General features: G+C 42.0%; 2 long non-coding RNA genes across 2 annotated transcripts; both read left to right on the forward strand.

Moving 5' to 3' along the window:
- Positions 1–292: 292 nt before the first annotated feature.
- LOC139835066 (uncharacterized) lies at positions 293–2,439 on the forward strand. Its single transcript, XR_011750817.1, has 3 exons — positions 293–1,100; positions 1,903–1,978; positions 2,144–2,439. It is a non-coding gene; the product is annotated as an uncharacterized lncRNA (long non-coding RNA).
- Positions 2,440–8,134: 5,695 nt separating this feature from the next.
- On the forward strand, positions 8,135–10,444 carry LOC127327947 (uncharacterized). Its single transcript, XR_007868863.2, has 3 exons — positions 8,135–8,940; positions 9,743–9,818; positions 9,984–10,444. It is a non-coding gene; the product is annotated as an uncharacterized lncRNA (long non-coding RNA).
- The last annotated feature ends 2,035 nt before the right edge of the window (positions 10,445–12,479 follow it).

The following is a 12,479-nucleotide window of genomic DNA, read 5'->3' on the forward strand; positions in this document are numbered from 1 at the left end:
CATCATCACCTTGACATCATGAACTGATGATTTATGTCACCATATTCATCCTTGTGAGTATATGGTTACTTCACTCACCATCTCTCCTAGCCTTGCTCTACCATTGTCTAAATCACCATCACCACCATCATCTCTTGGACACATCTTTTATCAGGTCAGAATGTCACCACCATCTACTTTAGCACCCTTGTGCATTAGTATCACTTTGCCTAAAATTGTATATCTTTTTAGGCCACCATTTTAGTAATTTGGGAGGCACTCAACCTTGGGTGTCATGCATGTGTAGCAATTATCTCTTGTTGATCACTTGTGCATGGCCAAAAATATGTGGCCGGCCATGCCATGGCACACATGCATCATGCCTCTCCATTTCCCTCTCTCTCACATAATTACTCCACCTTGGGAAGCCTCTCCTCCTTTGTCCCTTCCCAATGCCACAAATAAATTCAGCTTGGGTCAAATATCTCTTCCCCAAACCAGCCTCCCAACTAACCCAATCAATGAAGAGGCTACCTCCCAACCAACCCAATCAATGAGGAGGCAGCCCACCCCCTCTCCCTCTATATAAAGGGGCTTGGCAGCCCACCCCCTTCCTCACTTGCTCTCACTTTTCCACTCCCCACTCTTTCCTCCACTCCCACACACTCTCCTCCTACCTCTCCCCACGAAATTGCTGCTCCTCCTAGCTTCATGGCCGGCCATGGCCATGAAAAGCTCTCCAAGATGAAGCTCTCCCCCTCCCTCAAGCTCCCCCTCTCCATGAGAGCATCCCTCTCCTTCTTCTCCCCAATCCTAGATGGTTTTCTCTCCTCTTCTTCTTCCTCCCTTGCTAAGTTTGGATCTTGATGCAGGTGCATGTTGGTCCAAGCATGGAGAAGCTTCACCTATCCTCAGATCTGAAGTTCTTTACCAAGATTCGTCCAAAACCTTGCAGTAATTTCTTTCATCTTGCTGTTTCAGATTCTGGTACGAACTTGTAAAATCCGCCAAATCTTGTGTGCAGATCCAAATCGAGTGATTCAAAGTTCCACAGATAGGTATTGAAAAGATCTACAACTTGGCGTTGGTCTCATCCTCAAATTCGTTACGGATTTTGCATGGTAAATAAAGTTCTGCAAACATGCAGAATCACTGTTTGTTAGATTTCTTCCGTTTTACAAAACCTTTTTGAGCAAACTCAACGGTGGGCGAAATCCCTCTCCAGTACCTTCATTTTGGCGTTGGTTTCACCTCAAATAACCACTTAGAATTGAAATGATTCACAGATCAATTTCTGGTCAGATCTGACTTTGTCTGTTTATACCATGAGCTTGGAGATGATTTTGCGAGTGAAACCAATTGCATTAGAACCGTACTATCAATACCTTTCAGATGCAACTAACCTCATATTTTTAGGATTTTTCTACAATTTTTGGCATGCAGATCTTGTTTTCTATACAGTCAGATTCAAGCAAGGTCCTAAAATTGTAGGTTCAACCTTTTTGAGTGATTCCAATTGGGTTAGTCTTGTTTTAATACTGGCCATCTAGGAAAAATAATTTTAGTCTCTGTTCATGCATATTTGGTACTGTTAGTAATGTGTATATGTGGCATGGACTATTGTACCAAAACTTTTTGGTTTGTTTTAAAAACTTTAACCACCTCTTTGTATTAAAAATTGGACAACCAATGTTTTATGCTTGCAAAACAAAACCTCTGCAATTTAACTTTAGCTCTATTATTTTTCTTAAGTTTTCAAATGATGTGATAGATGGTTTGCTTCCTATTTTGGATGTAGTGTTTTGGGAGCAAATTAAATTAGGAAAACTGATTTCTACTCTTCCAAAAATGTTTGAAATTGTATTGTGTATGTGTTTGATGCCAAACTAATGCATTTGTCCTCTTCATGATGTTATCTACCAGGGGATATTTGGTTTATACCATGGTGATAACCGAGAGAGGCAATTGCTAAGTTGTGACGCACTCATACCTCTTCTAGGTAAATAAATGTGGTTTTCTAAATTAAAACTCTTAAAGTTGTTTTGTGGTATCTATAAGTCCTTAGTATGTTATACCTTGGCTGCATGGTTAGTTGTTGTTTGTTGAATGTTGTTTTGTTGGTGCAATGTGTTTATTGTGTTCCTTTTATATTTTCCGACGATAGATGCGAACAATTCCGGAGAAGAAGAAGAAGTGGTTCGGACAAGGATTTTATTTATATTGACGGGATTCTTATATTGATGAAGTTGAAGAAGTCCAGGGACAAATAAGCCAAGGCAAGCCATCTTTTGATCTCTGTTTTGGTGTCTAGTTGGATGTCATTTGTTGATGTCCAAAGCACCTTGAATTCTATGTGTGTTATTCTCTCTATTTATGTCATCTATGTGTGTTTCCAAGTGGGGTACTCCCTAGTGGTGATACTCCACCTTTGTCTTGTGATTATGGGATACATGGCATCATGGCCGCTACTCCCATTGGTTATCATGTATGCCCAACTTGAGCATGCATAATCTCAAGAAAATAACTTACATCACACCCACCCCCTTTGTAGTATAGAGGTGTCTATGTCATGATCTTGGTGTATTCTCCAATTGAGAGGAGTATGCCGTGTACCCTATTGGAGAGTATGTTGGATAGTAATACTCCACTATCTAAGTTATATAGTTACCACCACAAATCTGAGAGTATATTCCTCCTTGTGTTGTCATAATACATGCTTACCATAAGCAAGTATGATTCACTCCACTACACCTTTATACCCCTCTATGGCGTGATGACTCTCATCTCGGCCGTAGTGCAATAGTAGTTCAGCTCATGAAACTTTAGGTTGGGAACCCCTCAAGGTTTTACCTTGTTGTAAAAGTTTTTGATAAAACCTTGGGCATGATGTTTTCCCCAAGTGAGAATTTATGAAAGGAAAGGATTTGGTAAAAATGATGAGGATATGAAAAAGGTTGGGTTTTATGAAAACTTTGGCGCCTAAGTACTCACCCTTGACAATTAACTAGCGCAACCACAATATCCAAAGTGGGCACGGGCTTAGTCCGTAGTTTGTTGAAGTTGACATGAGATACCTTCACCACTCTCTAGGAGGGTCACGATGACCTCTGACACCGGGTTGCGCTCTGAAGGAGGCAATACACTGCATTAACTTGCAGCCGGACGATTACTGAGGGTCTTCTGTCATGGCGCCGGAGATACGTTCAAAAGGAGGTATGCTGCCGGGGTGCCGGGAAGGGGTAAGCCCGCAGGGAAGGACTCATGACAAGGGAGACAGGCGAAAGGCTATGACTGATTATCCGAGACTCGCATACTTTAGTATGACGAACCGGGGATGATCTCGGCGGATTTATCGGTTCTTGTGGGGAAAGTGCGCACACTCTGCAGAGTTAAATCTATTCGAATAGCCGCGTCCGCGGTCATGGACGGTTGGAATGGCTGTTGCTTAGCCTGATGAGTTTTGGTTTACAAAATGGTTTGGCAAATGAAAGGAAAGAACTTGTTTTGAAGTACCAGAAGGGTACGGGAATGGTTGTGTCGACCATATGGAGATGGTCGGGAAGGACAAATAAATTGGGTTGCTCCCTTCCTAGTGTTTCATGTAGAGGAACTTTTCTTTAACAAAGATATAGAGATGTCATAGGACTTCCCTAGCAATCCCTTCAAATGAGATGGTGGTATGCTAACTCTTCTTTAACAAAGATATAGAGATGTCATAGAACCACCATAGTGTCCGCATCACTTGAGATGCCGATATGCTATATCAACAAGAGAAACTATTTCTCTTTCACATGCTTTATCCACGAGAGAAACTATTCTTCCTCTCTTGTCTTCTTTAGTTAGAATTGTTATCACCTTCTTGATGGTTTGCGAGTACAATTCAAATGTACTCACGGCTTTGTCCCTGGCTATTTACTTGGCCAGACTTGGAGGAACACGATGGATGAAGAAGGAGTTGACGACGTCTTTGCGAGCTAGGAACGTCTTCCCAGTCAGTTGCCTATCGGGTTTAAGGCAAATGACTTGGGCTCCGCGCTGTTGAAATGATGATGCTACTCTGATGTTTAGTTAGGCCCTTCGAGGCTATTATGTAAGTAATGGTCATGTGACCTTATTGTAATTTTCTTATTCCGCTTTGTAATGGATGGTGTAATTTGATATCAGTTCGGTTATGTGTTCACGGCGCAAGCATCCGATCATGGGATCGTGAACTATATACATAACAGGGTATTTCGGACAGTTAGTCCGGGGTCCCCACAGAGCTGGTATCAGAGCTATCCTGACTGTAGGAGACCTTAGTTAGCATGGACGTTAGTTAGGAAACAAGTACTTGGGAAAAACTATTTGCGAAACAAATTCTTTCTTTAGTCAGAAGCAAAGCTTCTACTCCTCTTATTTCTTCAAAAACTTCTAAATTCTTATCCCTCCACTTTACTATAAATATTCAAAAATTATTAATCTATTGCCTCATCCACTTCAAACCTACAAATTGGACGAGGTCCCCAACTCAGACCGGAGACTCGAACTCAAAGATGGATCAATCCCTCAGAAAGACTCATGAAGATTGGAGGTCAACTTAGTGTGCACATATAGGGATGATAACGTCATGTCTTTGGTTGTCACCAAAGTTTGCCAAGGGGCTGACTTTGTTCCTCTTTGGACTCGCACTTTCGTAGTCGTCAAGGATCAAGTTCTCAATTTCTTGACTAGTAATTTTTAGGCCAGCCACCAGAAGTTGTCAACCTTGGGGTACCTCCACAACTACCTCTCTGAAGACCTCATGTTTCCGGGATATCGAGACTAGAAGATCTACGCAGTTTTTGTCTTCACCTCGACATCGATGACTCAACACCAGGCCTACGTCGCCACCAACTGCTACAAGGATCCAAGTTGAAGCCAATGTCAGCAAGATGAAGACGTCAGCATACGTGACCAGCCCCAAACATATAGGATGGATAGGACAAACTCAATCATTTTGATTGAGCTACCCCCGCGCATTAGGCATTCCATGGGTACTTATGTTACCATGCCTGGTTTGATGATTGCTTGTAGTTCCCTTGTGTGCTGCCTTGAGTGTCTTTTGTTTGTTTGTTGTGTGTATAATTGTCTTGGCCTTTCGGTCTGAAAAACACCCTTAGTGTGATAAACTAGCTTAGAAAGCCTCCCAAAGATGTTTTCACCCTCACCTACCTCGCCGATGTTTTGCTAACTGCTAGCTAGTTGGATAAGTTAACGAAAAGCTCTAACTCTACCCCCGTTAGCAGTTGTTTTTCAAACATCAGGAAAACTAACCCAAACCCCCATCTACGCTAACTTCCTTCAATATCAGCTGGAGCATCTCGACTACGCCAAGAAAGAAGAAGCCCTACCTTCAAGAATGACTGCACCTCTGCGAGAAGACATACTAATTTGGACTAACCTTGGAGCATAATCGCGCTAACCTCGAGGATATTTTCTTGAAAACTACCCTCTAACACACCGTCTAACAAGTTGAGTGAACAATAGCATCAAAGCCAAGCTACATCACATGGTTCATCTGGTCCTCATCAAGTGAAGGCTCCTGAAGATACCTCAAGACTCAAGACTTTAGGCGTAGTTTACCCGCTAACTTCTTAGTTGCTACTGAAGTCAGCACCGACCCTCAAGCTGAAGATTGTCTTCGACGACCCCTGTTGCTGCTTCATATGGGTACCAACCAGGCGTTTCATCAACTTACTAACTCACGGCGCGTCCCCTATGGTTTAGTTAACACCGTGAGTGCCTCTTGAAGTTGCGGTCTGCACGTCGCCCCTGAAGATTCTTCAACTGAGTACGGAAGATCGATGACTCCTTCAGAAGCCCCCGACAGGACCGCAAGGCAGAAGCTCTAAGATTTTCCGAAAGCCCGATGAAAAATCTTAAGGGTGGAAGACTTCGTCTTCCACTAAAAGTTGGAGCTAACCCTAACATTTTAAACCTTTCTAACACACCGTTGGAAATGTGGGATGCACTAATGCCTCTTGAAGCCGTGGACTACTCAACGCCCGCTGAAGATGTTCAACTCCAAAGATCAATGGCTTCTCCAAAAAGCGCCCTACAAGACCCGTGGCCGAAGCTTACAGTTTTTAACGCCCCCTCCCCGATGAACAATTTTAAGGGTGGAAGACTTCGTCTTCCACTAAAATCAAGCTAACTCTAGAAAAAAATTTCAGCCCTGCTCAAGCACCGTTGGGTGCACTAACCCTCCCACAGTCTTGAACCTCCGCTAGGATCGTGAAGAAGCTACAGATCCAACACCTGCATGGAGTAGTCAACCCTTCACAAAGCTTGCCCTCGGAATAAATCAATCACGTCTCTCAGAAGCTGAAGTTGCGACCCTCTCAACAACGGCACGCCGACAGAAAAATGGAGTCTAACTTTCATTAAACTTTACAACCCCTCTAGTTCTACGCTCAGTAATCTCGGGACGAGATTATTTTAAGGGTGGAAGATCTGTAACACCCCAACTTTTGCAACCTTGATTAATTGTCCTTATTGCAAAAATTAGGGGGAACAAAAACTTTTCTAGAGACTAATTAGATGAATTGCCTTGATCTGGTTGTTGTGATGAATATCATTGCTCTGTTGGTAGATGTATTGTCTTGATTGCTTGTTGAGTTTTGTCTTGAGCCACCTCAAAGAACAACACCCCTAGTGGTAAAACAAACAACTCACCTAATAAAACACATGTGTGGCTTAGGGAAAATTGTTTTCCTTTTTCACTACACCAAACCTCTCTACTTATGGCAACATGGGTGTGCCTTCTCAAAATTCCTCTTTGTGGTATAATCTAGCTCAAACCATCCTTGATTCAAAACTTGGGGATCATCTACCCCTTGCTACATCCTTCTCTTATACCCACTCCTCCTGGCTGATTCTGAAGCCAAGTCAACAATCTATTTTGGCGGGCTTATAAGATTCCAACTTTGGCAGTCGATCTCTAAGCACCCACAACTGTTATTGGTGACCTCAATGCATGGATCTCATCTATGCATCACCATCTGCAACTTCCATGTCTTGCATGTCCCATTCTACGATAACAACTCTTACATTCACCCTGATCTTGTACCCTATCCATTGTTCAACACTAGATCACTTCCTCCTCTTTTATCTCTGGTTTTTATTCAAGTTTAATCTTCACAAGACCAAGAGTGGGAATGATGGGTACATTTTGTAACCACCATCTACCCTTGAGAACACTCCTCCCTATATTAGTTTTCTTTCTCAAAAACCCTATTGTTTTCCTTCTCTAGTTTTGATCACAAAACTACTTCTAGTTTTATAAAATCTTTTCAGGATATTTCTTCAAAGAAAACACAGAACTGAAATGGGTTTTGTTTTTCATCCCATTTCTACCAAGTACTGATTTCTAAAACATTACTTTCTATTTTGTTTTCCTTTTTACAAAAGGCTTGCTTATGGTACTTATACCATTTCTTGTTTTTCTCTTGGTTATTTAAAATTTAGAAAACTCCACCTTACTTGATAAAGTAAGTAGAACATTTTGAATCCTATGTTCTACCTAACTTCTCTCAATCCTTTTCAAAGTCTTTTTTTTAAATTAATTTCCTTCTCAATTGTCCCTTGAGGTGTTTCGAATACCTTTCAACTGAATTCTATTTAAATGGCAACACTTGCACATCTTAAGCACATCTCTGATCCACCACATTGTATCCCCCATCATCCAATTCTTGATCGTATGGATGATCATTTGATACTTTCAAGTGGAATCCCTTCAACAAAACCCTAGACTCAGGGAGTATTTCAAGCCACTCCCAATTGACCTCTTATTTGAAGCGCAACTTATATTTCATCATACCCATCTCAATCCTTTATTATTTTCCATCATCACCTTGACATCATGAACTGATGATTTATGTCACCATATTCATCCTTGTGAGTATATGGTTACTTCACTCACCATCTCTCCTACCCTTGCTCTACCATTGTCTAAATCACCATCACCACCATCATCTCTTGGACACATCTTTTATCAGGTCAGAATGTCACCACCATCTACTTTAGCACCCTTGTGCATTAGTATCACTTTGCCTAAAATTGTATATCTTTTTAGGCCACCATTTTAGTAATTTGGGAGGCACTCAACCTTGGGTGTCATGCATGTGTAGCAATTATCTCTTGTTGATCACTTGTGCATGGCCAAAAATATGTGGCCGGCCATGCCATGGCACACATGCATCATGCCTCTCCATTTCCCTCTCTCTCACATAATTACTCCACCTTGGGAAGCCTCTCCTCCTTTGTCCCTTCCCAATGCCACAAATAAATTCAGCTTGGGTCAAATATCTCTTCCCCAAACCAGCCTCCCAACTAACCCAATCAATGAAGAGGCTACCTCCCAACCAACCCAATCAATGAGGAGGCAGCCCACCCCCTCTCCCTCTATATAAAGGGGCTTGGCAGCCCACCCCCTTCCTCACTTGCTCTCACTTTTCCACTCCCCACTCTTTCCTCCACTCCCACACACTCTCCTCCTACCTCTCCCCACGAAATTGCTGCTCCTCCTAGCTTCATGGCCGGCCATGGCCATGAAAAGCTCTCCAAGATGAAGCTCTCCCCCTCCCTCAAGCTCCCCCTCTCCATGAGAGCATCCCTCTCCTTCTTCTCCCCAATCCTAGATGGTTTTCTCTCCTCTTCTTCTTCCTCCCTTGCTAAGTTTGGATCTTGATGCAGGTGCATGTTGGTCCAAGCATGGAGAAGCTTCACCTATCCTCAGATCTGAAGTTCTTTACCAAGATTCGTCCAAAACCTTGCAGTAATTTCTTTCATCTTGCTGTTTCAGATTCTGGTACGAACTTGTAAAATCCGCCAAATCTTGTGTGCAGATCCAAATCGAGTGATTCAAAGTTCCACAGATAGGTATTGAAAAGATCTACAACTTGGCGTTGGTCTCATCCTCAAATTCGTTACGGATTTTGCATGGTAAATAAAGTTCTGAAAACATGCAGAATCACTGTTTGTTAGATTTCTTCCGTTTTACAAAACCTTTTTGAGCAAACTCAACGGTGGGCGAAAGCCCTCTCCAGTACCTTCATTTTGGCTTTGGTTTCACCTCAAATAACCACTTAGAATTGAAATGATTCACAGATCAATTTCTGGTCAGATCTGACTTTGTCTGTTTATACCATGAGCTTGGAGATGATTTTGCGAGTGAAACCAATTGCATTAGAACCGTACTGTCAATACCTTTCAGATGCAACTGACCTCATATTTTTAGGATTTTTCTACAATTTTTGGCATGCAGATCTTGTTTTCTGTACAGTCAGATTCAAGCAAGGTCCTAAAATTGTAGGTTCAACCTTTTTGAGTGATTCCAATTGGGTTAGTCTTGTTTTAATACTGGCCATCTAGGAAAAATAATTTTAGTCTCTGTTCATGCATATTTGGTACTGTTAGTAATGTGTATGTGTGGCATGGACTATTGTACCAAAACTTTTTGGTTTGTTTTAAAAACTTTAACCACCTCTTTGTATTAAAAATTGGACAACCAATGTTTTATGCTTGCAAAACAAAACCTCTGCAATTTAACTTTAGCTCTATTATTTTTCTTAAGTTTTCAAATGATGTGATAGATGGTTTGCTTCCTATTTTGGATGTAGTGTTTTGGGAGCAAATTAAATTAGGAAAACTGATTTCTACTCTTCCAAAAATGTTTGAAATTGTATTGTGTATGTGTTTGATGCCAAACTAATGCATTTGTCCTCTTCATGATGTTATCTACCAGGGGATATTTGGTTTATACCATGGTGATAACCGAGAGAGGCAATTGCTAAGTTGTGACGCACTCATACCTCTTCTAGGTAAATAAATGTGGTTTTCTAAATTAAAACTCTTAAAGTTGTTTTGTGGTATCTATAAGTCCTTAGTATGTTATACCTTGGCTGCATGGTTAGTTGTTGTTTGTTGAATGTTGTTTTGTTGGTGCAATGTGTTTATTGTGTTCCTTTTATATTTTCCGACGATAGATGCGAACAATTCCGGAGAAGAAGAAGAAGTGGTTCGGACAAGGATTTTATTTATATTGACGGGATTCTTATATTGATGAAGTTGAAGAAGTCCAGGGACAAATAAGCCAAGGCAAGCCATCTTTTGATCTCTGTTTTGGTGTCTAGTTGGATGTCATTTGTTGATGTCCAAAGCACCTTGAATTCTATGTGTGTTATTCTCTCTATTTATGTCATCTATGTGTGTTTCCAAGTGGGGTACTCCCTAGTGGTGATACTCCACCTTTGTCTTGTGATTATGGGATACATGGCATCATGGCCGCGCTACTCCCATTGGTTATCATGTATGCCCAACTTGAGCATGCATAATCTCAAGAAAATAACTTACATCACACCCACCCCCTTTGTAGTATAGAGGTGTCTATGTCATGATCTTGGTGTATTCTCCAATTGAGAGGAGTATGCCATGTACCCTATTGGAGAGTATGTTGGATAGTAATACTCCACTATCTAAGTTATATAGTTACCACCACAAATCTGAGAGTATATTCCTCCTTGTGTTGTCATAATACATGCTTACCATAAGCAAGTATGATTCACTCCACTACACCTTTATACCCCTCTATGGCGTGATGACTCTCATCTCGGCCGTAGTGCAATAGTAGTTCAGCTCATGAAACTTTAGGTTGGGAACCCCTCAAGGTTTTACCTTGTTGTAAAAGTTTTTGATAAAACCTTGGGCATGATGTTTTCCCCAAGTGAGAATTTATGAAAGGAAAGGATTTGGTAAAAATGATGAGGATATGAAAAAGGTTGGGTTTTATGAAAACTTTGGCGCCTAAGTACTCACCCTTGACAATTAACTAGCGCAACCACAATATCCAAAGTGGGCACGGGCTTAGTCCGTAGTTTGTTGAAGTTGACATGAGATACCTTCACCACTCTCTAGGAGGGTCACGATGACCTCTGACACCGGGTTGCGCTCTGAAGGAGGCAATACACTGCATTAACTTGCAGCCGGACGATTACTGAGGGTCTTCTGTCATGGCGCCGGAGATACGCTCAAAAGGAGGTATGCTGCCGGGGTGCCGGGAAGGGGTAAGCCCGCAGGGAAGGACTCATGACAAGGGAGACAGGCGAAAGGCTATGACTGATTATCCGAGACTCGCATACTTTAGTATGACGAACCGGGGATGATCTCGACGGATTTATCGGTTCTTGTGGGGAAAGTGCGCACACTCTGCAGAGTTAAATCTATTCGAATAGCCGCGTCCGCGGTCATGGACGGTTGGAATGGCTGTTGCTTAGCCTGATGAGTTTTGGTTTACAAAATGGTTTGGCAAATGAAAGGAAAGAACTTGTTTTGAAGTACCGGAAGGGTACGGGAATGGTTGTGTCGACCATATGGAGATGGTCGGGAAGGACAAATAAATTGGGTTGCTCCCTTCCTAGTGTTTCATGTAGAGGAACTTTTCTTTAACAAAGATATAGAGATGTCATAGGACTTCCCTAGCAATCCCTTCAAATGAGATGGTGGTATGCTAACTCTTCTTTAACAAAGATATAGAGATGTCATAGAACCACCATAGTGTCCGCATCACTTGAGATGCCGATATGCTATATCAACAAGAGAAACTATTTCTCTTTCACATGCTTTATCCACGAGAGAAACTATTCTTCCTCTCTTGTCTTCTTTAGTTAGAATTGTTATCACCTTCTTGATGGTTTGCGAGTACAATTCAAATGTACTCACGGCTTTGTCCCTGGCTATTTACTTGGCCAGACTTGGAGGAACACGATGGATGAAGAAGGAGTTGACGATGTCTTTGCGAGCTAGGAACGTCTTCCCAGTCAGTTGCCTGTAGGGTTTAAGGCGAATGACTTGGGCTCCGCGCTGTTGAAATGATGATGCTACTCTGATGTTTAGTTAGGCCCTTCGAGGCTATTATGTAAGTAATGGTCATGTGACCTTATTGTAATTTTCTTATTCCGCTTTGTAATGGATGGTGTAATTTGATATCAGTTCGGTTATGTGTTCACGGCGCACTGATCATGGGATCGTGAACTATATACATAACAGGGTATTTCGGACAGTTAGTCCGGGGTCCCCACATGTTCATTACGGGTTTGAAAGATTTCCTCATAGTGGCTAATGCGAACAAGCTGGGTGGTTTTGTTATCTGTCCATGTGCTGCCTATAAGAATCAGAAGGGTTACTCTTCCTCAAGAGACGTTCACGTGCACCTGCTTCGGCACGGTTTCATGCCAAGCTATAATTGTTGGACCAAGCATGGAGGAAGAGGGGTTAGAATGGAAGAAGATGAAGAAGGGGATGATATCAATGACAACTATCCTGATAATTTCGGTGATACTTTCATGGAGGATGCTGAAGGTAGGGAAGGTGAAGGGGAAGGTGAAGGTGAAGAAGAGGCACGTGATGAGCCCACTGATGATCTTGGTCGGACCATTGCTGATGCACGGAGACACTGCGAAACTGAAAAGGAGAGGGAGAATTTG

This window comes from Lolium perenne, chromosome 1 (assembly GCF_019359855.2).
Source record: "Lolium perenne isolate Kyuss_39 chromosome 1, Kyuss_2.0, whole genome shotgun sequence".
NCBI lineage: Eukaryota > Viridiplantae > Streptophyta > Magnoliopsida > Poales > Poaceae > Lolium > Lolium perenne.